Here is a 25,341-nt window from a genome sequence, read left to right as displayed (position 1 = left end):
AGAAGAGAGACGAGGAAACAATCCGGGGGTAATGTATTCGACGATAAAAACTGTAATTTTCCTGGAATGCGTGCTATGTAGCGCAAAACTCCGTCTATAACAAACACAATATTGTTTTTCCCCTCGATGTATTTACATTCAATAAATATTTTAATACTACGGCGCACCACAAAACAACAATTACATCTTCCTCGTATTTTTAAAGTAGCACATTTTAAAGGGAGATGTCTGAAAATGTGATGAGTTCTGATGTATGAGATTTCATATACTACTAATGTCAAACTCGATCATATTAAAAAAAACTATAAAAGTCGACGTAAGGACAAATTCATAAAATGTTTACATTTAGAGTTTTGACTAGACTAAGACAACTTAATAGAGAAAACCAAGAATAAAGGACAGGAATCTGTTGTACCGTATTCACTCGAATATTTCACGCACTTTTTTCCCGCAATTTCGATCTATAAATTAAGGGTGCGTGAATTAAGCGAGGAATTTCACAAGCTGGTATTTTTTTGGCCCACGAAATGCTTTCCTTGATGCATTTGTTTCTTGAAGAGCTTGTTTTTGTTTCCTCCAGTAGCGAATATTAAATTCTGGAACTGTGAATTCACGTCCAGCTGCTCTGTTGCCATGTGTTTCTGCATACGCAATAACTTTTAATTTGAAGGACGCAGTATGACCCGAATATCGGGATTTACCATTCATTGTTAAAACTTTTAACAGACGGCTTTTGACAGGTTTCCCTTTTCGAGTCTCAAACTCAACTGATGCGATCCAACACAAAGCTTTCAAACCACCCCCATTCAAATGGTAGAGGGAGGTCAATACCCTATACCGGTATTTTTAAAGGACTTTCATAGACGAGAAGGGTGCGCCTGTAATAGGTAGCTGTCCGGTCCCAAATACCGCTATGCACGCTCTCGTTACGACATTTAAGATAACGTACATTCAGAGCTCCTCAACATAACACACCTCATCACTTCAAGTTTCAGCATGTACTTGTTACAGTATTTCACGAATATTAAATGCGTGAAATATACGAGGAAATTAATTTATTAAATTATATAGTAAATAATTTGGGTGCGTGAAATATGCGATGGCATGAATTACGCGAGTAAATACGGTATTCGATGACCAACAAGAACTTGCAAGATCAAAACGTTTAGAAATAAATCTCAACACAAGGCTCAAAACTCCATCATTTCACAAGGTCAACATTTAGAAAGGTCAAACAATATTTTATTTAATTCAGATAATGGCTAAAGTAAAGGATGAAAAATTATATTGTTCGATCTACTGAAGAAAAGTAGACCTACTTCGGTAATGGAACTTTTAACTACAGTGCACTCTCCTAAGTTCGACTGAACAGAATTGAAAGTTCAGTCCAATAAGGGTACTGGCTGTGGCAGGTGAAATGAATACAAATTCTTATTGGTTATTCATCAACGAATACAGTACTGTACTTGCATTTCCTGCCCGCCCCGAGACTTGTGTATGCGCTTCTAGACTAGACGGAATTTCGGAAGGCGGTCAGCTGCTATATGCGCCGTAGTATTTCTGGTATGTGACGTCACAAGCTTGTACATTAGAACCAATCGGAATCAGTCTAAAACAAGTACTTTTCGAGTTCGATTGTTCAGGTGTGAGTGTTTCAATACATTGGATAAGTAAAACTAACATTTACAGTGTGTGTAAGGTATATAAATGGAAGAAGAGACTGTAAAAAGACAAATGTTATGTTTTATTTAACGACGCTCGCAACTGCCGAGGTTACATCAGCGTCGCCGGTGTGCCGGAATTTTTTTCCGGAGGAGTTCTTTTACTTGTCAGTAAATCTACTGACATGAGCCTGTCGCATTTAAGCACACTTAAGGGATTAGGTACAGCTTACAGAAGTAAAATTTTTGGAAATATTCAACATTTTCTTCCTCCATTACTGTATCTTGTACAATAATGAAAATTGGTATGTGAAACACTGTTCTTCTGCTATATGAAAAAAAATATTTTTACGATTAAAATTTTGTTTTTTCAAAATCTAAAATGGTGGCAGTTTACTGTGCAGTGATGAAGCGTTTCCTTCTTAACTCATAAACTTGTTAACTTTTTCATGTTCTCTCTCTTTTATTTTATTGCTGAAACTCATGTTCACAATATCATGCTCTTTCAACTACATTCCTTAATAAATAATATTTGTTTTATTTTGTATTAGAAGAAAATACTGATATTTGACCATTTTTAAAAATGAATTTATTTTTTATCAGACAATCTATCAAAGGCAGAGAAGTGATCTTGCATCATATTGTAGATATGACGTGCATAAATATACACAACAAATTTCATCACAATGTTGGATAGTTTTTGAGTTATGTGGGAAACGCTTCATCACCGTACAGTGCACTGAATTTTGGAAAAAAAAAGTAAATAATTTTTTTAGACGTAAAAATATTTTTTTTTTTCATATAGCAGAAGGACAGAGTTTGACACATACTAATTTTCATTATTATACAAGATACAGTGATGGAGGAAAAAAATGTTGAATATTTCCAAAATTTTACAGCTGTAAGCTGTACCTAACCCCTTAAATGCCATCGACCTGGCCGGGGGTCGAACCCGCAACCTCGGACATAGAAGGCCAGCGCTATACGAACTGCGCCAACCAGGCCGACTGTTCCCTGATCTTTATCTTCTTCAATTCACAAATAATCTTCACAATTCCCTCCTCTATAATCCCCTGTTTCAAAATAGACTATTCCTCGTCCGTTTGCCGTGACATAATGGTAACCTCGCGGTATAACTAAAGGGAACTTTAGAATACTGGGAAATATTTCGAAACGGAAGATTATGTACTAATGTCTCGACGACTCAAGAAAATTAGGCACGGAAGACTATCACTAGGGAATGTTATTATGGATATATAAAACTGGGGAGGAACCCATCGTGCTATTAACGGAGGAATCGATTGATGAACCAGGTACACATAACAGGCATGCAAATCATTGTAAATGGGTGTACAATAAGCCTCCTTGCGTTACAATGGTACCATACCTTAAAATCTTTAAATATATCTAAATCAACTTTAGTTCCTTTTTCGTTAACAGCTGCCAGTGTTCAAAATTTAAAATTTAGCGATAAATATAGACTAATAATACACAGTGAAAATTGTTTAGATCCCAAAAGTTGTAAATGTCCACCTTTGAAAGAAGCCACGTATGTCAAATATCTGGGTCACATTATTGATCAGAATTTAAAATGGCCTCATCACATTACTTATCTTTGTAAGAGGCTTCGTAAAACAATTTATAAATTCGTTAATCTTCGATGCTACTTACCCATTAGAGTTCTAAGAAATGTTTATTTGGTCATTATTCAGTCTATCATTCAATATGGTATAATTTTTTGGGGTGGAAGTACAAAAATTGACCTTAGTCCGTTAAATTTACTACAAAAACGAATAATTAAAATTTGTCTGAAGAAACGTTTCGATTATCCAACTAAATTAATTTATTCTGAATTTAATGTATTTAATATTGAACAAATTTATAAGTATACGCTGTTAAAATTTTATCATAAAAATCGTAATAAGTTTGTATTACAGACACACAATTATGACACAAGACGAAATATTAATTCAACCTTAGTAGAACCTAAATGTCTCACATCTGCTGGTCTAAAGCATAGCATAAATTTTGACCCTCGGTTGTACAATGCTTTAACTAAATTACACCCATAACTTCTAACATGTAACCCACTAACATATAACAACAAAATTAGAAACGTGTTAATATCTTCAATTTGATTAAATAAATTTATAGCCTATATGTATGAATTAATCAACCTATATTGTATTTGTATTCTATAACTTTGAAATATATATTAGTCCTACTTTTCACGTGCGATATTATTCTTCTGTAGCGTTAATATTGTATTATATAATTCCATTGCCGCTGTAATTGTATTTTAGTTCCTATTTTATTTTACTTACTTATTTATATTATTATTTTTTATTTTAATATTATATCTGAACTGCGACCGAGCACGAGCGCTGCTCATTCGGTCTCAAATTTTGTTAATACTACTGTATCTTGTTTTTATATTGCTTGTATTATTTTATTTGTATTTCTCTTTGTTAGTTTTCTAAGTATATTTCTTTATTCTGTATATTTGAAATAAATAAGATTGAAATAAAAAAATACCTGTCTGTAACGCTGTAAATCATGAAATCTAGTACCCAAATTTTAGCAGGAGTATTTTAGGCTAAGTTCTAGTTTAGAAATAAGGACTTAATGTTCCCTTGAGCGGATTACAAATCACTTTTCACGTAAAGAGGTATTCAGAATTTACGAAAAATTTTTAAGTTTTCTGAAATTGTTAAAAGTTTAGAGAAATATAATAGCACAGATTTATTCATAAAAAATTGGGTTTACTCAGATGTAAACCAGAATTTACGAACAATTTTAAAGTTTTCTGAACTTGTTAAAAGTTTAGAGAAATATAATAGCACAGATTTATTCATAAAAGAATGGGTTTACTTAATGTAAAGCAGAATTTACGAAACATTTTTAAGTTTTCTGAACTTGTTAAAAGTTTAGAGAAATATAATAGCACAGATTTATTCATAAAAGAATGGGTTTACTCAGATGTAAACCAGAATTTACGAACAATTTTAAAGTTTTCTGAACTTGTTAAAAGTTTAGAGAAATATAATAGCACAGATTTATTCATAAAAGAATGGGTTTACTCAGATGTAAACCAGAATTTACGAACAATTTTCAAGTTTTCTGAACTTGTTAAAAGTTTAGAGAAATATAATAGCACAGATTTATTCATAAAAGAATGGGTTTACTCAGATGTAAACCTGAATTTACGAAAAATTTTAAAGTTTTCTGAACTTGTTTAAAGTTTAGAGAAATATAATAGCACAGATTTATTCATAAAAGAATGGGCTTACTTAATGTAAAGCAGAATTTACGAAACATTTTTAAGTTTTCTGAACTTGTTTAAAGTTTAGAGAAATATAATAGCACAGACTTATTCATAAAAGAATGGGTTTCCTTAGATGTAAACCAGAATTTACGAATAATTTTAAAGTTTTCTGAACTTGTGAAAAGTTTAGAGAAACATAATAGCACATATTTGTTCATAAAAGAATGGGGTTTACTCAGATGTAAGCCAAATGTGTACCTTCAAGATATTACCGTCATTTTTCTGACCTATCATTTGTAGCCTCTATTCTACGCAATTAAAAGCGTTCTGAGAAAAACCTTGCGATATAACTTCAATTTTTTTGCAAGCTTCCACAATGACGATACAGTAAATTGCCGGTTCTATACCTCAAACAATTTAGAATTATCCATCTTCTCATTGTGCTGGAAAAATCTCTATTACATTCGTAGTGACGTTAATTATGGAAAATTCGTGTTTATAGAGGCAAAACCATTGCCTTCTGGTATGAATTTACAGTAAAAAAATAATTGCTCAATTAAGAACAGCTAGGATTGTTGTTTATTTAGTTCATTTGCCATAGAAGTTCTAGCGAAACAATTGAGGTGTTCTCTGGAATAACAACTTAATGTAAGTTACGTAGTTCTTCCGTTTGTAGCATATATTGAATCCTTAATCACACAACTGAGCCATAACAAATTTTCCTCCAACACAGCGCCCTCTAGAAACATTTGAATGTCGTTCTGCACAATGCTGCTGCACGAGATGTAAGGTGTTTGATGTTCTGTATCTCTGATTCAAGATTTTGCAATAGTTCTTGTTCCAGAGAACGCCTGAATTAATACCGAAGTTTCTGTGAATTTAAAACAATATTTTCCGACTTGAATAATCCTATGTAATTATTAGGTGTTACATAGACTCAAAGTAGGCCTGAAAATACACTCTTCAGCTCATGACTTCAACTCTAAATATCGTCTTACATTTTGAATTCTCAAAGTACCCTACATATAAAGCATCTCGTTGAAATGTTATTGCACGAAAATCAGAAAGAAAAGAAATCAAGGAAACGTCATATTGGCCTAATAAGGCATTTCTTAAATGTAATTGTAAATAATGTGGCTTAACGCAATGTTTTGCCTAATGTAAGTACCAAATTGCTACCGGTCTAAAGCTGAGAACTTGTGACAGTATAGTAGTAAAATAATTATCAAGACAATGGAGATGATAAATTAACACACTGCAAGTAATTTATTTTTAATTACTTGTTTCAAGCACTACATCCTACGAAGAATATTACGCGTATTACAGGTGAGATAAGAAAATTACTGTAATTATCCTTGAAATTAGCAACAATATCTATTAGAATTAAAAGAGAATAAGGTATATATTACATATAATTCGAAAGAGAGAAATATTGGCTGAATTTCAACTGGAAAATGATACTAATTTAGAATATCGCACAAATTTTTCTCGTTTGTTGGAAAGCGGATTTCTTCATTTATTCAATACACTAAGCGGAAACCAAAGTCAATCTGAATTCTTAAACAGAGTGATGAACACTGCAACGGATTTTGCGGCCAGAAATTTTAGAAAATCGCAAAACCCGAAGCTCAACGACAAACTCAGAGTTGATTATTTTGTCGTTAACTCTCGATTAGGAAATTAAACGCAGAATAAATATGGGAAATGCCTGTTATTATTCGGTTGAGAAGCTTCTGTCATACAGTCTGCTCTAAAAAAAACCTGAATATTAGAATTTATAAAACACTTATAAAAGGACATCATTTTATTTTTACTTCAATTTTTATTGTACCCGAGTTTTTTAATGTACTTCACTCCCACCCCTTCTACTAATGAAGTTCAACCGTCCTCCACACTGATCCAAGACCGCATATACAGTCATAGTAGCCTTACGGTCATAGTAAACAGTACGTTCCAAAAATATGTTCGCGTTTTACAGTTACGAAAGAGCTTTCAATATTGAATCATTTTCGCACAGGTACTGCCGTCCATTTGCCTACGTCCTATCCCGATTTCCCCCACCGGCTTTTATTCGCCAGCTAGTGGCTGGGCTGTCTTACCTCTTTTCTGAGAACATTAATTTCTGTTAGGAATTGGACGTATGCGTAATATTATACAACTGTTCAAAATAACTTAAATAAAAGGACCTCGTTAAGTAATTAACTGTCACGTGATTTCCTCCCTTTCTACGACCCTACGACATAACCACTTGGACGGACAGTAGATAGCATGTCTGAGCAATTTTATCTTTTCGGATCAGGCAGAAGTGAAGATTGAATTTACAGTATGTAAAATACTCTTTTATAGAGTAGGTACAGAATTATTTCAACATGAGCTACTAGTACGAAGAACGAAACTGGTAATTGGGATTAGGTACAATACTGTATAGTGCGATAGCATGCACATTAGAACTGAAGCCTGTATCGAAATGAACGGCCACCATTTTAAAAAATGTTTAAATATCCATATTATGATTATTTTTCAATTAAATTTCATTCTCTATATTGTACGCTAATGTGTTGTAGACAGTATAATATAGGTACACTGCATAATGAATACGTCCACATGGACAGCTCAGTTCGTGAGTAAAAACACTCATTGTTAATACTGTAGACCTACTGTATTTTAATTAAACAAAAACCCAATGAAAATGATCAAACTCAAAAGCGCAATATTTCCTAGTTTACGTAAATGGATGAACTACTTTTCCTCCCTCCTATATCTAGTAAAGTAATTTGTTTGTATATTACTCCAGTATCATCGAACTCCAGTCGTGGAAGGAGGTACCAAACGACGTTGATCCAGAGGTATAGGCAAGTTAATATTAAAAATGTTAGTAAAAATAAAATGATGTCCCTGTATTACCGGTTGTTCTATATGGTTGTGAAACTTAGACTCTCACTTTGAGAGAGGAACAGATGTTAAGGGTGTTTGAAAATAATGTATGTAATGTATGTATTTATTTACACTGCAAGTGGGCAAGCACCCGGTGGCAGTGGTATATACAATATTAACAATACACAGTTAAAATGATAAGCAATACACAATAAAATTCACAATACATAATAAAATTTACAACACATATACAATTTTATACACAATACAATAAGAATACACAATACAATTTAATACAATAATAATAAAACATAAAATAAAACACCTAATTTTACAACACAACCTACATAATTATATATAGGTCCTACATAATTTTCAATAGTCTTTCACTTTACTCTCATCTCATTCCCTGTAGTGGCACTATGACGCATTTCACTGACACTTTAGCACACATTTCACTGACACTCTGTAACACATTTCACTGACACTATAGAACACATTTCATTGACGCTATAAATTATCACTGATCGGAACTGTTCACTGCACTGTAAAACCATAACTTCACTGACTCACCTCGCTTCACAGGTAAAACAGTTCAAATAAGTCTAATAATTGCATTCTTATGCATACTTATAAACAGAACTACATTTAAACTAAACATTTCTAGTCTAAGGCCCTCTTACACGCTATTTTTAAATAATTTACAATTCAAACCAAGGAAGTAAACTCGTCAGGCTAGATAAATACATGCCACCTTAAAAAATTAAATGTTGAATGTCACCTTAATTTTAATTTTCACTTTATACACAACTCTTTAAATTATTCTTGAATCTCCTTAAGGAAGGACAGCCCTCAAAGACCGCTGCAGGTAGGTCATTCCAAGGTGCTTTGGGAAATATTTGGGGCTAAGAGGGATGAAGTTGCAGCAGAATGGAGAAAGTTACACAAACAGAACTGCACGCATTGTATTCTTCACCTGGCATAATAAAATTAAGAGCATTATATAGAGAAGCTTCAGATGGGCAGGGCCTGTAGCACGTATGGGCGAATGCAGATATGCATATAGAGTGTTAATTGGGAGGTCAGAGGGAAAACAGCTTTGGGGAGGGCGAGACTTAGATGGGAGGATAATATTAAAATGGATTTGAAGGAGATAGGATATGATGGTAGATACTGGATTAATCTTGCTCAGGATAAGGACAGATGGCAGGCTTATGTGAGGGCGGCAATGAACGTCCGGGTTCCTTAAAAGCCATTAAGTAACTCTCGATTACTGCCTCAGAGCTACGTAACCCACAGTAATCAGGATTTTATTCGGAATTTTCAGTCACGGATGTGGGAATGTCTGAAGTTTCGAAGCTATTGAATTTATCGTCAAGAAAAGTACGAAAATTAAGCATTCAGTATTATGATAGTTGGTAATACTCATCAAAACAAGAAAAAAGTCTAATAAACATGGATGCTAAAATTAATATCTTCCGATTATGAGTACTTGCTCAACATCACAGCAGATGTTCAATGTGATTTCCATTCATTGTATCGCAATCCTTCTGTCCTACATCTTAGAGACTCACACCTCTTACAATTTTGTTTACGGCATTTACGATATGATACTGTATACAGGCAAAGAGTTCAAATTAGAAGATATGCTGTTCTTACAGTACCAATTTCCTTATTTTGTAATAAATTTAATTTTGGGACTCACGTTTATTGAACTTCTTTCTTGTTTTGAGTAATATCGAACACCTCTCAGAACACTGAGCGGTCTTTTTTCAATAGAAATCATACTAGCATCTCCTGTGATGTAGATGAACAAGTACCCATATTTCTGAAGATAATAATTAGGACCCACATTTATTAGACCTTGTTTTATTGTTTCAATGAGTACTACTACCCAGAGTGCTGCATTGGAGTTAAATCGCTCGCTTCAACTCGGTCGAGTGTCGCACCCTCGAGTGAGATAAGATCGGTCGTGATACGCTCGTAATAAATAGAAGCTCAGTACAAGGTCATCTCACCGACATGTCTTATATTGTATGGAAGGCGACAGATAAGATACACATATATTTTGCTTACACGTTAAAAATAAGGCTTTATTTTCTGCATTTATGACAAACGTCTAATGGAACGCGCCAAAACAGTAACATGAAGTTATAAATAAAATAGTATGAAAAACTTCGATGTACAGTTATTATTGCTAATTAATAATTATTCAATATTTGATTTACCACATATTTAATATGATAGGTCCATACATAGTGTTCCGCCTATAGGCTATACTGCGACAATGTAGAAACTTTTTACAAAATATTAATGATATAGCAGTAGATTAATAACAATATTAGTACAGAGATAACGTCACAGAAAATATAATAAAACGAATAATCATGCTGCACAACTGTTAGAGACGCAAAGATTGATACACTAATTATTAGAGATTATTATTATTATTATTATTATTATTATTATTATTATTACTAGAAAACTTGATACAGTTATTGCATTATCGTGATTGTGTTCTCCGTTTGAAATAATTACATTTATATCCAGTAACATCTATCAGATGTGGTAAAAACAAAATCACTCTTGTGTGGGGGGAAAAAAAATACCTACAACATTTATATTACATTTTAAAGCAAGTTTTGTAGTTTTACTATAGAGAGGTTAGTTAAACACTGCAAAGTTTTGAAATGATAAACATCTATGATGTTACTACACAGTTCATCACTGTAACAAGAACGAATGTCTAACGCTCGGCTTATACCGTCCGAGGATTTATCGCTCGTGACAATTTTACCCATCATGCATGTGAGCTACCTATCGGATTATGCTATGACTACTTGGCGCTCGAGCGAAAACGTCCGATGCAGGCCTCTGACTACTACCTCCAAAATTATTTATTGTTTTTTAAAGTTCTTTTCTAGTAACATCGAATCGTCTCCGCACGATTAATTTTCCATATTGTCCTCACGAGTCAGCGAGATGTTTATTTGTATATATATAATTTAAAATCAATTCTAAGCATACATAAAATATAATATTATAAATATAAATATGAGCTTATGTAAATATTTAATAATGAATTGCAGATGTTCTGGACTGTTCATTTAACAAATGTTACCTGTAAAACGGCGTGTGTGTCTATGGTCTAGCTTCATGAAGAACACTATATACCACGTCTATACATTTCTACAAAAAGATTTAATTATTCCGTCAAAATCTACTCTACCAATAATATGAATATGCCGATGGCCCAGTTCAAAAGGAAAACAACTCAAAATACACAGTTTTGAGATAATTGCATTTTAAAGTTTCATATTGTTATAAAAAATCCAATTAACATCATTCATTGAAACTTACAGCATATAAAAACATCATTAAGAGAATTTAGAGCTATTTAAATGATCCTTGGATTTTTCACAGCAATATGAAACTTTAAAATGCAGTTATCTTAAAACTTTGCATTTTGAGTTGTTTACCTTTTGAACTGGCCCGTAGTAGTAAAATTATTTCATTTCGTGATACACTATAACATCATCTTATACTTTTCGTTCATGCTTTCGAAACAAAACTACTGGGTGTTCAGTTCAAAGTGTGTCATGGCTCGCTTTATGCCGTCATATGGCTAGTCGATGAGCCTAGAGAATTCAATCTTCCTACACTTCCGCAGAGGTGTATTACATATGTGTAAGAGAAGTTGCCTAGCAAGTACGGCGTTCATTCTGTATAGTACTTACTGATATGTACGGTAACGCCGGTAGTGGCAGGAATGTGAACTGTTTGGAAACACGTACTGAGGTGAGTTTTTTTCTTACTGTCGGGATATGGGGAGAGGGTTAAGACGATTACTTACGTATTTGTTGACATTAACTTCGACGGTCAACATGGACACGGAGCATTTGATTTGTGTTGTGGAATGTTGCCGTACGCAACCGATGATAACAAATATCCTGTGTACGACTTAGCCGCGCAAAACACAGTTCGAAACAGGTTATGGTAGCACATAGACAGTACAGACCGCCGTCTGTTGCTACGACGTTCAAGTTATACCGTACACGTTCTCAAGTTCAGATTGAACGCCTTGATTATTAGGCAACTTCTCTGACATAAAAGCTGAAACTCGCTTCAAATCGCTGACTCGCAACAGTGACGTCATGACACACTTTGAAATGAACACCCAGTAGATTTCCTCACATGACCGCGTAGGCGGCACGATATAGGTCATTGCAGAGACGTCACAGGACTAGTAAAAGACGAGAAGAAAACACGGAATGACGTCTTTATTTATAGCTTTGAAGGATATTAGTTTAAAATTAACTTAAAGCCTTTGAAAGATAGTTATCTTTAGTGTACATAGTATTAAGCCTAATATCGAAATTGAAGATAAAATTATTCTAACTGGAATAATTTTATTGTTATGAAAATGAATACTTCATTTTTGTTCAACATATCGAATGGAAACTAGGGATTGCTAAGTTGGAAGCGCACGTGCTATGCGCTGAAACGTAGTGGCGGACACAGAAAGATTTAATTGTGAGAGATTTATTTTTCTAAACGATTTATTTATGTCGTTTTTACACTACGTTGTCTCAAACTGAAGTAAACCTAAATGTTATCTTGAAACCAATATTTTATTCATCGATTTTTGTAAGGCATTTGATGGGGTTTTAAGGAACAAGCTATGGGAAATTATGAAGAATTAAGGGTCTCCTCAATATATAATTCAAATCATACAGAGTCTGTACGAAAATAAATATTTTAACTATTGATGATGAAACAGATAATTTAAGATACAAAAATACTAATCAAGGAACTAGACACGGGTGTCTATTATTACCTGGTCTTTTTAACATCTGTACTGAGGCAGAGAAGACTGAATGACAAAAAAATCTCATAACACATTTCGAATTAGGTTCACGGATTTCAAACTCTATAACAGTGGTCGACAGCATGCGCTGAAATGGGTAAAGGGTAAGGAGTGTCTCGTAATATGCACCGTCATGCAGAAGGGAGGGAGAGAGAGAGAGAGAGACAACATACCCGCCAGCAGCCACGGATGCACGATAGTGTAATGTCTTAGCCGCGGGTAAGAGACGCTAGCCCAAGAGTGCACTGTGCTGATGACCGCTGCTCTATAATATCTGCAGATGATCTAGTAGTATTTAACAATTCAGAGGACGAGTTACAGATTGCCGCTCAGTAGTTACGTAAGGTTATTACACAAGATGATTTAGATATTGCAGTTAAAAGGTTGTTATGAAAATTTTACGGAAGTATCCCATGCGATCAATATAGTAATAAACAGCAACATTATAGAACAATTAACTCATTTTATGCTCGACCGTGCCGAAATGTAGTAATTATACACCTGGTAGCAGTCCTTTAATGCATGTCATTAAAGTACACCTACTAATTAAAGTTCAGGTGTTTTCAGCCAATGACAACTCAGCTTACAGGTGTTCAGCCAATAACGAGTCAGCTTTGTACCGTTATAAAACCGCAAGTATCGATTATTCTCGGAAATGCAATCGAAAGAGAATTAGCGAAAAGTCACGGAGGCTGGAAATCCAATACTGTTACTATAATAATTGGCGTTAATTGTAATAATATTCAAATAAATTCAATTTGTCATCTCGTTTTTCAATGTCGAATTCAATAATCAAAGTTATACCAAGTTTAACAGGATTACACAAGGTCAATGACATTATTGTTCCTCGGAAAAAATCAATACTTTCGCGTCTGCGCACATCTCACAATTCACGAGCTATGCACAAGTTCACTTCCGATCTTGTCAGATACAAATAAAATGTATACATCTGAATACTGTAATTTCAAGTTAGAAATATGGTGGAGCATAAAAAGTCGTATGAAACTCGCATATAATGGTAATTAAGAAGCTCGTATGAATATTATGAAACTCGCTTGCTCTCGTTTCATAAACATCCATACTCGCTTCTTAATTACTATCATTATAGGCTCGTTGCATAATGTACTATTAACTATTTGGGCTGTAGTATAACTTATGATAAAAAGGGAGATGTATAAAATAAATTGAATGAATTTCAATATAATGTGTGTGGTACAATAAAACGATCTTCGGCGAGAAAGACTAGAAAGGATACTCAACTTCAATACTATAAAGAAAGCCATGGCAGTAACTATTTTGATGTACGGATTTGAAAACTGGGCAAGCAGTAGTTGAGGTAAAAGGAAAATTAAGACAGCCGAAGTATGGTTCTAAGGATAGTTTCAGGTTTTACTCGACGAGATGAAATAAGTAATCCCACTATTAGAAATAAATTAGAAACATTTGATTTACAGGAAGAAATAAAAAAATGAAAAGAAGAATTGGTGGAGTCATATATTAAGATTGGATCCTAGAAGTCTAGCGAAAGAAGATCTTGCTTACAAACCTACTTCACGATAAGACGGACGCCCGAAAAGAAGATGGGAAGATGATAAACTTGTGTGGTCAGAACCGATCTTTGGTGCATCGTACTGCTGCTGCTGCTGCTGATGATGATGATGATGATGATGATGATGGTGATGGTTGTCTCAAAAGGGGAAACTATGTCATGCTTAACCACAATATCAGGTGATTTATTTCAACACAGAGCTTTGGAGCATAATTTTTTAACAAATATATCTATTTATGGAATAAAATAATAATACATTATGCAACGAGCCTATAATGGTAGTAATTAAGACGCGAGTATGTTTGTTTATGAAACTCGCTTGCTCTCGTTTCATAATTTTCATACGAGCGTCTTAATTACCATTATAGGTAAGTTTCATACTACCTTTTATGCCCCACCATATTTATAACTTGAAATTATTCATAAGTATTCATGTTATTCTTATCTGACTGGGGAGCGGAACTGACCTTGTGCAATATCTCGTAAATTGTGAGATGTGCGCAGACGCGAAAGTATTGATTTTTTCCGAGGAACAAATGTCATTGACTTTGATATAATCTAGAGAGTAAAATGAACATTAATCTTGATATAACCTGGAAATTGATTTAGACATTGAAAAACGAGATGACAAATTGAATTTATTTGGATATTATTTACAATTAACCCTAATTATTATAGTAACATAACATAACCTTCTGCGACAGTATTGGATTTCCAGCCTCCGTGACGTTTCGCTAGTTGTCTTTCGATTGCATACCCGAGAATAATCTATACTTGCGCTTTCATAGTGCTACAATGTTTTTTTTCTGATTGGTGGAATACCTGAACTTCAATGAAAAGGTGTACTTTAATGAGGTCCATTAAAGGGCTACTACATTTCGGCATGGTCGAGCATAAACATATTTAAATACACTAATTCACGACTTATCACAGTAATTATCTATAATTAAGTGCTTTTCAGAAGAAGAAAGTTATTACAGTTCAGTAATTAACATTTTATTGACATTAAGTTCACTTTAAATACACTACATAAAATATGTTTGCCAGTAGAAACAAAATTCTGTACAATTCTAGAGATTTACAACACTCTTATGATACACCGAATTGTGTTGGTGGATTTATGAAAGTTATTTAAAAAAAATCGTATTAAATTTGACATATATCATATCAGTATAGTAATAAACTGTTAGGTCTTTATTTATCATTTCTGATAACAGTTTCATTTAAGCATGTTTTATACAGGTTTTTATAGTTCATTTATATCACTTTATCTTTGTACGTACAGTACATGCTATGTGGTACACACGCAGTTGTAAATGTGAACTCTGCTGTGCTTAACACTTACGAATATATATAAAACCACATAATGTTATGTTGTACACTTTATGATATCAATTTCCCCTATTGTAAACGCCTTTATTTTTTATCTCTTTAACTCCAACATAAAGTTACAAAATATCTCTCTTTATAATCCATTTAAAATGAACGTCATTATTTCTGCCCGTAAGATCATCTCTAAATCCATTCAATGCGGACGTAACAAGAACCTTTCAAACATGATAATAGCACAGTCTAGTATATACAGTCTAGTATACACAGTGATTTTTTGCATTTCTCGCGATAGTTGCTAGCCGCTTGGAGCGCTGTGTGTACTAGGAACAATAGACTGTGTCACTGCCATCGTGATCTAATAGAGGCCGTAAGGCAGACCATGTGACTCGCTTAACCCGACCACGAAGGGCGGCGTTTCAACCATATAAATTAATTGGAATGTATAAAAAGTAACATATATTTCTCTAAAATATAGTGTAATTGCATTAATAAAATTTAAAACAATGATTAGGAGACACTTCAGACATAATTCCTTGCGAGTTAAGGTGTAATATTATTTTTGGTGTGAAAATTACGTTGTTCGTATGTGTAATAGACCTACCTGCCTTTATTTCGATTAAATATTGCGAAATTATTGTACATTCATTTATGCACGATTCAATAATTTTCAGTTGCACCGCACGAATATTTAGATATGTTGAAATTATAGGTTATGTTTACTGTCCCAGTTGCCCCTTTCTGTCTAATTTTAGTGGTCTCCAATGCCCTGTCATTCATATGGAAATATTATAGGTTATGTTTACTATATCTTATATTCCTAAATTCGCAATTATACATTATAATTAAGCATAATGTCATGTATGATACTCCGCACATTCAATTTGTCTGTATTTTAATACTACAATTGAGTATTGAATTATTGTATTTATCTACTACCTAAGAGACGAAGTAACAATCGTACGTACACTAATTTTATAAGCGTGGTATGATAAAATTTCTGTCTTTATCAAGGAAGGTAGATGTGCTATATTAAAATCACAATATAAATTCTTTTTTATTAAACCTCAAAATAGCTTCCATTCTAAACTTAAAATGTTGATGCGAAAAGATTATGTTAACATGTAAAATTCTCTTCACATTAAAATAACACAGTTTTGTAATTATTTCTGCAACATATTATGCAACAAGAAGTAAAAGAAACTTATGGACACATTACACTAAATAAAACTTAGCTATGATACGCAATAAAGTTATAATATAATAATTCACTGAGCTCCATACACTGAAATAGAAAACCCGAACATATATTACGGCCTGGTCTAGATCGAAAAGCCATTGACTGTGCCGTATTTCGCTTTGTTGTGAATAGTTGTGGAAACTGTGAAATCTTCGTTATCGGTTGTAATAACTGTAAATGGCTAAAATACAATAATTTTAATAATAATATGGGACAAGGAGACGTTTGTTGCACTATAAATTCTAAGAAAAAGAGGTCAGAGTTATCCTTCCGAAAGATCCAGTAAGGTGATTTTATAAAATATAATAAATACTTTATGAAAATAATATATAAACCTTATGTATTTCGTATTTCAATAGTGGAAGGAAGGCGTTAATTTTTCAAAAGAACACGATATCAAATTACAATACATTTTATCGTCTGCTAGGGAAAGAGTCTGTGAAGAGGCGATAGTAGCGATCCTGGTGGCTAGCAACTATCTCAACTATCTATGGATGCATATTTCAACAGTCTATGTTTGCATATTTAGTAAGTATTGAGCTTCGCAACTGTATATACTAAACTGTGATAATAGTAAATCATATCTTTTATTTCTGCTTTGTACTCTTATACAGTAAGTTATTTGCTATTCAAAAAACGATCATAATAGACCAATGATTGGCGATAAGAACACGAATTGTGAAGGTTAATTTTTCTCATTATTCCAACGTTTGTTTCATTACCTTAAAATGAACTAGCAAAACTTTCAACCCTTTTGAGTTGGGATTACTATGGCAAAAAATTGCGGTACACTACATTACATGGTTTCCTCCATACAGATAAACTCATCATATCACTATTAATGTTCGCTAAAAGCACCTTCATAATTTTTCCGTCATAGACTTCGTATTGATCTTTCGTCAGTATAACCTCTATATTCGATGCATGGCGGAACAGGCTTGCTTTTATACATGCAGTAATTTTACATCATTGAAACAAATTTGGTACAGAAATAAAAATATCAGTGGTTATTTAAAGCTGCCTTGACATATATAAATGAAGCTTAAAGTATACTTCATTCACATTTCATAATTTATCTGTTATAATCACAAAACTGTCACTTATTGCTACATTATATTACACTTCAGCGACACTTAATTCAATGTTCTTCCTTCTCGTCAAACAAATATAGAAAGCTCTTCTACTCCAGGTTTCAATTTATACAAACGCTGTATCCGATATAATTTTAATAAAGAAATAAATACATCACCACTGTTTTCATTTAATAAAATGACGACAATTATGGGTCGTATAGCTTTCGATATTATGTTAAAAGACAGCTAGATACATTTGGACTATATTTTATACTTCAAAATTGTAGTCCGCTTCTAAGACGCTCGTAATATTCACTATTTACGACAACATCATAAAAACATAACCTTGCCGCTCCGTTCCACACCATTTAACCAAATCACAGTAGTAATTCCTTCATTTCAACGCTTTATGACTATTATATTTGATAGTCTATCGATAAATTACAGTCATTCATATAAAAGTAATGGCCGAACTACAAAATTGAACATATTTGTTTACCATCAATTTCCAGAAGCCTATCCAGTCGCATTTGGATTATACACGTCCGCACTTAACATTGTTTATTACAGTATTGATCCTATCTCACCTTCATACTCCACACTTTGTCAGTTTACGATATCTCCTTGCTCAACTCTTCACCCGTCACAAAATAGAACCACGTCTCGGAAACGAATTTATCATCAGGCCTCCTGTAAGGCAATGTTGACACTTGACCCAAGATAGACTTGTCCCTAGAGCTTTCATTAGACGTTTATGAATGAAACATTTTTTTATGTCATAACCTAACGAATTCCGTTACATAGTTCCACTTGTATCGACCAGAAAAAAAAAAAGAAGCAGCAGTCACGTCTTTAAGCGAAGAATACCGAACAAGTTCACATTTTTTGTTGCCACACTACAAGAGCCGAGTTTTGAAGTTCACTTCAGGTTAATATATAACTTTCCCACACTATCATCTACACTAATTTCTGTTCAACAATTATATAACAAAACGACACACAAATTAAATTAAGCGTTCGTAATGCTTATACAAGATTTCAATATTGGTTTCGTGCTAACGGTATAATATTATTAATACTACTACCACCACTCTTACTACTAGAACATCTGCCAATAATAAGTATAAAGCTACATGGGAAACTGAAAGAACAGTTGCGCAATGAGTAAAATTTCATTCACATTACTCAAATTTAAAACATTTAACATTTTTAAATTTTGTAATATAAAACTTACAATTACGTAGGCCTAACCTGTTGTATCCATAATGTGTAATTTTAAGGTTATGTTTCATTCATGAGGTTTATAAACTACCATAATCATAACAGAAAATAATCGGCACTTGTAATTCGTGTGATAAGAGTAATTATTATTATTATTATTATTATTATTATTATTATTATTATTATTCATTAATATTCATCAACATATAGAAAAAAGAAGTAAATTGGTTACTTATAAAGAATTATGCGATACTGCAAATATAGTTTATTTACTTAAAGGAAAACAAATACATAAAAATATGTTTTACTGTTATTCATTATCACCATTATTATCATGATCATCATCATCATCATCCAATTATTTCGAAATAAGTAAATATTAAACTAGAAAATGCAATATTCCTGTGTTCTTGATCGAAAATATTCCAGTTCTTTTTTGCATATTTACGTTGTAGACTAAGTTTATATCATCTTAATTTAGCAAATCATTTCAGCTGTCACTTTCAGTCTGTTTCTAAAGATCCTGTTACTACATCCTCAATTTCTTCGAAATCCGTAATTCTCAACATATTCTAAAAGAATAATTCCAATACAATTCACAATTTCACTGTCATATTAACCAACTGTCTACGCACGGATAAGCATAATGTGTTAGAACTAATGACCTGGCTACTATCACGACATTGCAGTTTTTCGTGGGATTTCTTCATACCTTCATATAAATATATGAACAAGTTCTTCGATTCAGTCATTATTGAGTTCCTATCAAATACTTTTTTCTAACAAATATAGCAACTTATTATCACGCCGAAGTACAATGAAGCCCCAGATGTGTGCCATAAAAGTCGATTTCCTTAACAATGCATCATTTTTTTCAAAAATAAATATGAAATGTAAGAACACACAACAGATTTGTCCCTAGTGCAATGTTATAATACTTTATCAGTTATAATGTAGTAATAATAAAACTTTCATACTGTTCGCGAAATATACTAATGTTATAGCTTAAAATATCGTTCAGGTAAAAATTAAAATTAAATACCTCCTCACAAATACTAATAATATTAATTGATCCCACAAGTGTGAAACGTTGCAGGTTTCAGTGATTTTATTGAGTGTCTCTAAACGAAATATGGCAGTATGATATGCGCCGCAACGAATCGTTTCAAATGCACTTCTATCCAGTCTGTCCTAATTTAAATCACTTCAACTAAGATAAATGTTCCTTGCTGATCAAGGCGTTCTTAAAATTATGGATATTATTTTTGTTATTATCACTTAAAGTATAATTAAGTTACAATTATCATATTCGCATAATATCGTGGGTAAATTTCACACCACGAGAGAAACAATGTAATTTCATGTAATTCTAAATCCCACTCACACTTCTCAAATTGTTTAATATGATCATAATTTCAAATAACATACATTATTAAAGAACATTACACATCACGTCCTGCTGACTTCAAGAACTTCGAAAGATTTGACACACGGGTCATGGTCTTAATCCTGAATTATTATTATTATTATTATTATTATTATTATTATTATATTGATTGTATTTGATCTCACTGCCATTTTCTGTCATTCATTCTCATAATCATTTGTTCTGTTTTGTTTTGTTTTGTTTTTTATTTTGTGCTAAACTGTAATTGGCCTTGTGCTGTTGTTTTGCACATTAATATTTGAAATAAATAAATAAATAAATAAATAAATTATTATTGTTACTGGTACTCAAACATTTACTAACGACCAAAATTTCGAAAATATGGAATAGCTTCAATTGCCTACAAGGCAATGTGCATGTACCTACTTTACAAAAAGTATTATACTATATTTCACAGTATTTAGAAATCTCCAAGTTATCGGGTAGGATTCATTAACAAATACGGGTAAGGTTTGATACATGCTGAAGAAATTAAGAAGAACGTACTACAATTTAAAAACGTTTAAATCCATCTGAAAAGGAAAATATTCCAGAGAAATATATGAGACGTCATTTAATTGTTTGGCAAGACGAACCACAATGTCTGAAGTTCGCAAATTATTATTATTAATATTATTATTATTATTATTATTATTATTATTATTATTATTATTATATTCAGTAAGAAGGAACTTTGGTGCTATTTGATACGCATTATAACAGTAAAAGAAATTTAGGTTATATGCAGTTTCTTAAAGTGCAAACCGACAGAAAAAATGGCCAATGAAACGAAACGCGGATATTAGTAACTTTCACAGAAACGGATTAGTATCAAATATTAAGAAGGGTTTATTATGACACTTATATTATTATTTTCAGGAAGAAGAAAATTTTTTCAAAGCTGTTGGGTGTACTTCATCAAATATCAAGACTACTACGTACATTTATAAAAAATACAAATTCCAAATTTTCCCGAAAGGCTACTGAAAATAGGCGTTATTTGATACCTGTTATATGAATGAAAGAATTCAGATTATCTACAACTTTTTAAATTGCTAACCGAGGAAAATGACATATAAGAAAACAAGCGTCTATTTGCCGAAACAACGCCAAATATTTCCGAACGGCTATTATTATTATTATTATTATTATTATTATTATTATTATTATTATTATTATATTATTATTCCGTACTAATTTCATCTATTCTAAATGGCTATTATATTAAAATCACTATTAGTATGTATCTAATTTCCAAAAAGATTAAAAAACATATTTCACAGAAATTATTAGAAATCCCAAAGGTATAGACAGTACTGAATAATAAGCTCAAAGTTTTATGCATTCAGAAGGAATAAATATGCGCTACATTAAACGTTTTGAACTGCAACTGGTAATAAGAGTACATTTCAGTAAAAATTAGCGGACGTTATTTATTTGTTTACAGAAACGGACCACCATGTCTAAAGTTCGCAAATTATTATTATTATTATTATTATTATTATTACTATTATTATTATTATTATTATTATTATTATTATTATTCCTAATCCATTTCATCTTTTCTAAATGATTATTACATTAATATCACTAGTAGTGATATATATTTGCTAAAGTCGGTATTTTTTTAAACAAGAGAATAGCTTAACCACCTTGAAGGCAAAGTCCACGTATCTAATTTCCAGAACGTGTAAGAAACATTAGTAATCCTAAAATTATAGGCAGTATTGAATAATAAGCTGAAAGTCTGATGCATTTAGAATGAATTAATATGTACCACATTTAAAAATTTGTAACTACCGCTGATAAGAAACATATTTCGGAAGAAGATAACGAAGTCATTTTTCTTTCCGAAACGGACCACCATGTCTAAAGTTCGCAAGTTATTATTATTATTATTATTATTATTATTATTATTATTATTATTATTATTATTATTATTATTATTCCTTACTAATATCATCTTTTCTAAAATATGATTATTATAATATCATTAATAGTGATACGCATTTACTAACGTCAGTATATTTTAAACAAGAGAATACCTTAACCACCTTGAAGGCAAAGTTCAAAACGTATAAAAAACATTTGAAATCCCAAAGTTATATACAGTATTGTATAATATGCTCAAAGTTTGATGCATTCAGAATTAATTAATATGCACTATATTTAAAAATTTGGGAAGGCTGCTGATAAGGAATATATTTAAACAAAAGATAACGGACGTCATTTATTTGCTTGCCTAAACAGTCAATCACGTCTAAAGTTCGCAAATTATTATTATTATTATTATTATTATTATTATTATTATTACTATTATTACTTACTAATATCTTTTCTAAATGATTATTATAATAATATCACTAATAGTGATACCCATTTATTAACGTCAGTATATTTTAAACAAGAGAATAGCTTAACCGCCTTGGAGGCAAAGTCCAAAACGTATAAAAACATTTGAAATCCCAAAGTTATATACAGTATTGTATAATATGCTCAAACTTTGATGCATTCAGAATTAATTAATATGTACTATATTTAAAAATTCGGAAATGCTGCTGATAAGGAATGTATTTCAAAAGAAAGATAACGGACGTCATTTATTTGTGTGCCTTAACAGTCAATCACGTCTAAAGTTCGTATATTATTATTATTATTACTATTATTATTATCATTATTATTATTATTTTTGTTCTCCAGCAATATTACTATTACTGATGTTGGTGATAGGCACATTAATACAAGGTGCGATAATTAACCGTCTTGTAAGAGTTTGTCCACGCATTTACCTTCAAGTGTGAGAGATGCTGTGTCCGACACTCTACGCAGTGAGCGCGCGAATCGAATACGCACTGCCGGCCCTCCGGCAGGCCGTCCGCCGGGTCACTGTACAGCCGGGCTCCCCGTTCAGGGTTTCGTGTTTTGGAACTCGGCTTCGCTCGCGAAGACTTCGTACACAACCGTTCACAGAGAGAACCGATTCACTACTAACGCCGTGCCTCCACCAACAGCAACACGACTGCCTGCCCGGCAGTGAGCGCCACTCCACACCCTCGCAGAGACTCTCAAAAGTCTAACCGCCGACACTGCCTCCCCACATTAACCACCGCCCCACATTCATACTGGCCATGTAACATCCTTATCAGAACAGACTTGAAACTTTCATTTTCACTCAAAATGATCCTGATTCATTACACAAATTCCGACACAAATTAAATACACTCAAATACAGGGATATCATATTATTTTGTGCGAGATCGTGCGTATTTGCTTGGTTTCCGAACAAAAACAATCCGCGGAAAGTCTAAAATTCCACATTCAGTATTCCCAACCTAACACACATAACAATTTCCCTCTTCTTACCGCTTAAGTGACATATTGATTTTACTGCTTTAGGCTTCTAACATATTATTTTTAGAGATGTTCAATTTAGTAATAATTATAAATTGGAAACTTAGTTTTGTTTTTTTTATTTCTTCTTTAGTTATTTTATATAGAGATGATTATATACATGGTGATATAAATATTAATCGATTTATTTTATTGGTTCTTATATTTGTAATAATATTTTTAAACAAATTAAATAATCATTAAGACAAAAATAATTAAATCACGCAAAAACTTACATATAAAATAATTTAAAAGCAAATAAGTAAGCAAGAATAAAACTAAAGAACATAAAAGAAATATTAATGACTGAATTATTCATCAAGAATTACCCACTGCAATTTCACCTAAATTGCACAGTTAATTATTGTTTTTAAATATTTGCTAAAATTAAGTAAACTCTACAACTCCACTAAACTTACTGCATTAGTGATGCAAGTAACATTAAGGAAGCCGTGAAAAAAATCAACAAGATTCCAGACCCATTATGTTATTACAGCAATATGTTATATAAATAAAATTGTTAAAATATTAAAATGAAAAATAAATCATTACATAACCTTACCGTTTGTTTTAAGTTCGCATTTATAGACTGGGGGAAAAAGAGACAGACGTATATCACGGCCTGCTGGAGTACAGTAAACACAGAACAATTTAAAGCAACAATGCTGAAGATAGAATTTTTGTTTTGCAAATTTGCCGTCATTGAGCAGAAACCAAGATGGAGATTTCATTGCAACTAATTAGAAATTCCTCTTTCAGGTATGTAATAAACAATCTTCGCACAAAATAATGTACGATACACGAGCAGTATGTTTTCTTTCAATTCTCGGAAATTGAAAAAGCTCAACTACGTTTCGCTTTTTCAAGCTTTTCCTCGAACATGAAAACTTCAACATACCGCTCTTGTAACGCATATTACTATTTACTAACATTTCTAATATTAACCTGGCTATGCCTTTGGATCAATGATTAAGGACCGGAAACACCGTTTGCTACCCCCTTCCACGACTGGAGTTCGATGATACTGGCGTAATATACAAACAAATCACTTTCCTAGGTATAGGAGGGAAGAAAATTAGTTAATCCATTTACGTAAACTAAGAAATATCGCGATTTTGAGTTTGATAATTTTCATTAGGTTTTTGTTTAATCAAAATACAATACAGTATTAACAATGAGTGTCTTTCCTCAAGAACTGAGCTGTCCATGCGGACGCATTCATTATGCAGTGTATATTACACTGTCTACAACACATTAGCGTGCACTAGCCGTGGCGAAAATGTAATCGCGCGCCGAGCCACTGTGTAACCTGCAAGGTTCATAGCACCTATGGAGGGAGGCGGACACCCGAAGGGGAAGTGCAGTAACTGTCTGACTTATTAACGGATTTTCATTTTCCTTACGTCAAGCACTTAAATATAATTTTATAGAGTATAAGGTTAAAAA

The 25,341-nt window shown here is 32.6% G+C and overlaps 1 protein-coding gene across 1 annotated transcript in view; it reads right to left on the bottom strand.

Moving 5' to 3' along the window:
- Window positions 1-23,481, bottom strand: part of LOC138707521 (MOXD1 homolog 2-like) — a 1,036,064-nt gene extending 1,012,583 nt beyond the window's left edge. Inside the window, exon 1 of the mRNA XM_069837046.1 lies at window positions 23,295-23,481. The gene's annotated coding sequence lies outside the window, so the exon portion shown is untranslated. The remainder of the gene's footprint in view (window positions 1-23,294) is intronic.
- Window positions 23,482-25,341: the final 1,860 nt, after the last annotated feature.

This window comes from Periplaneta americana, chromosome 10, assembly GCF_040183065.1.
Source record: "Periplaneta americana isolate PAMFEO1 chromosome 10, P.americana_PAMFEO1_priV1, whole genome shotgun sequence".
Classification (NCBI taxonomy): Eukaryota; Metazoa; Arthropoda; class Insecta; order Blattodea; family Blattidae; genus Periplaneta; species Periplaneta americana.
The sequence above is the reverse complement of the archived record's forward strand: the minus strand, read 5'-3'. Positions and strand labels throughout refer to the sequence as shown.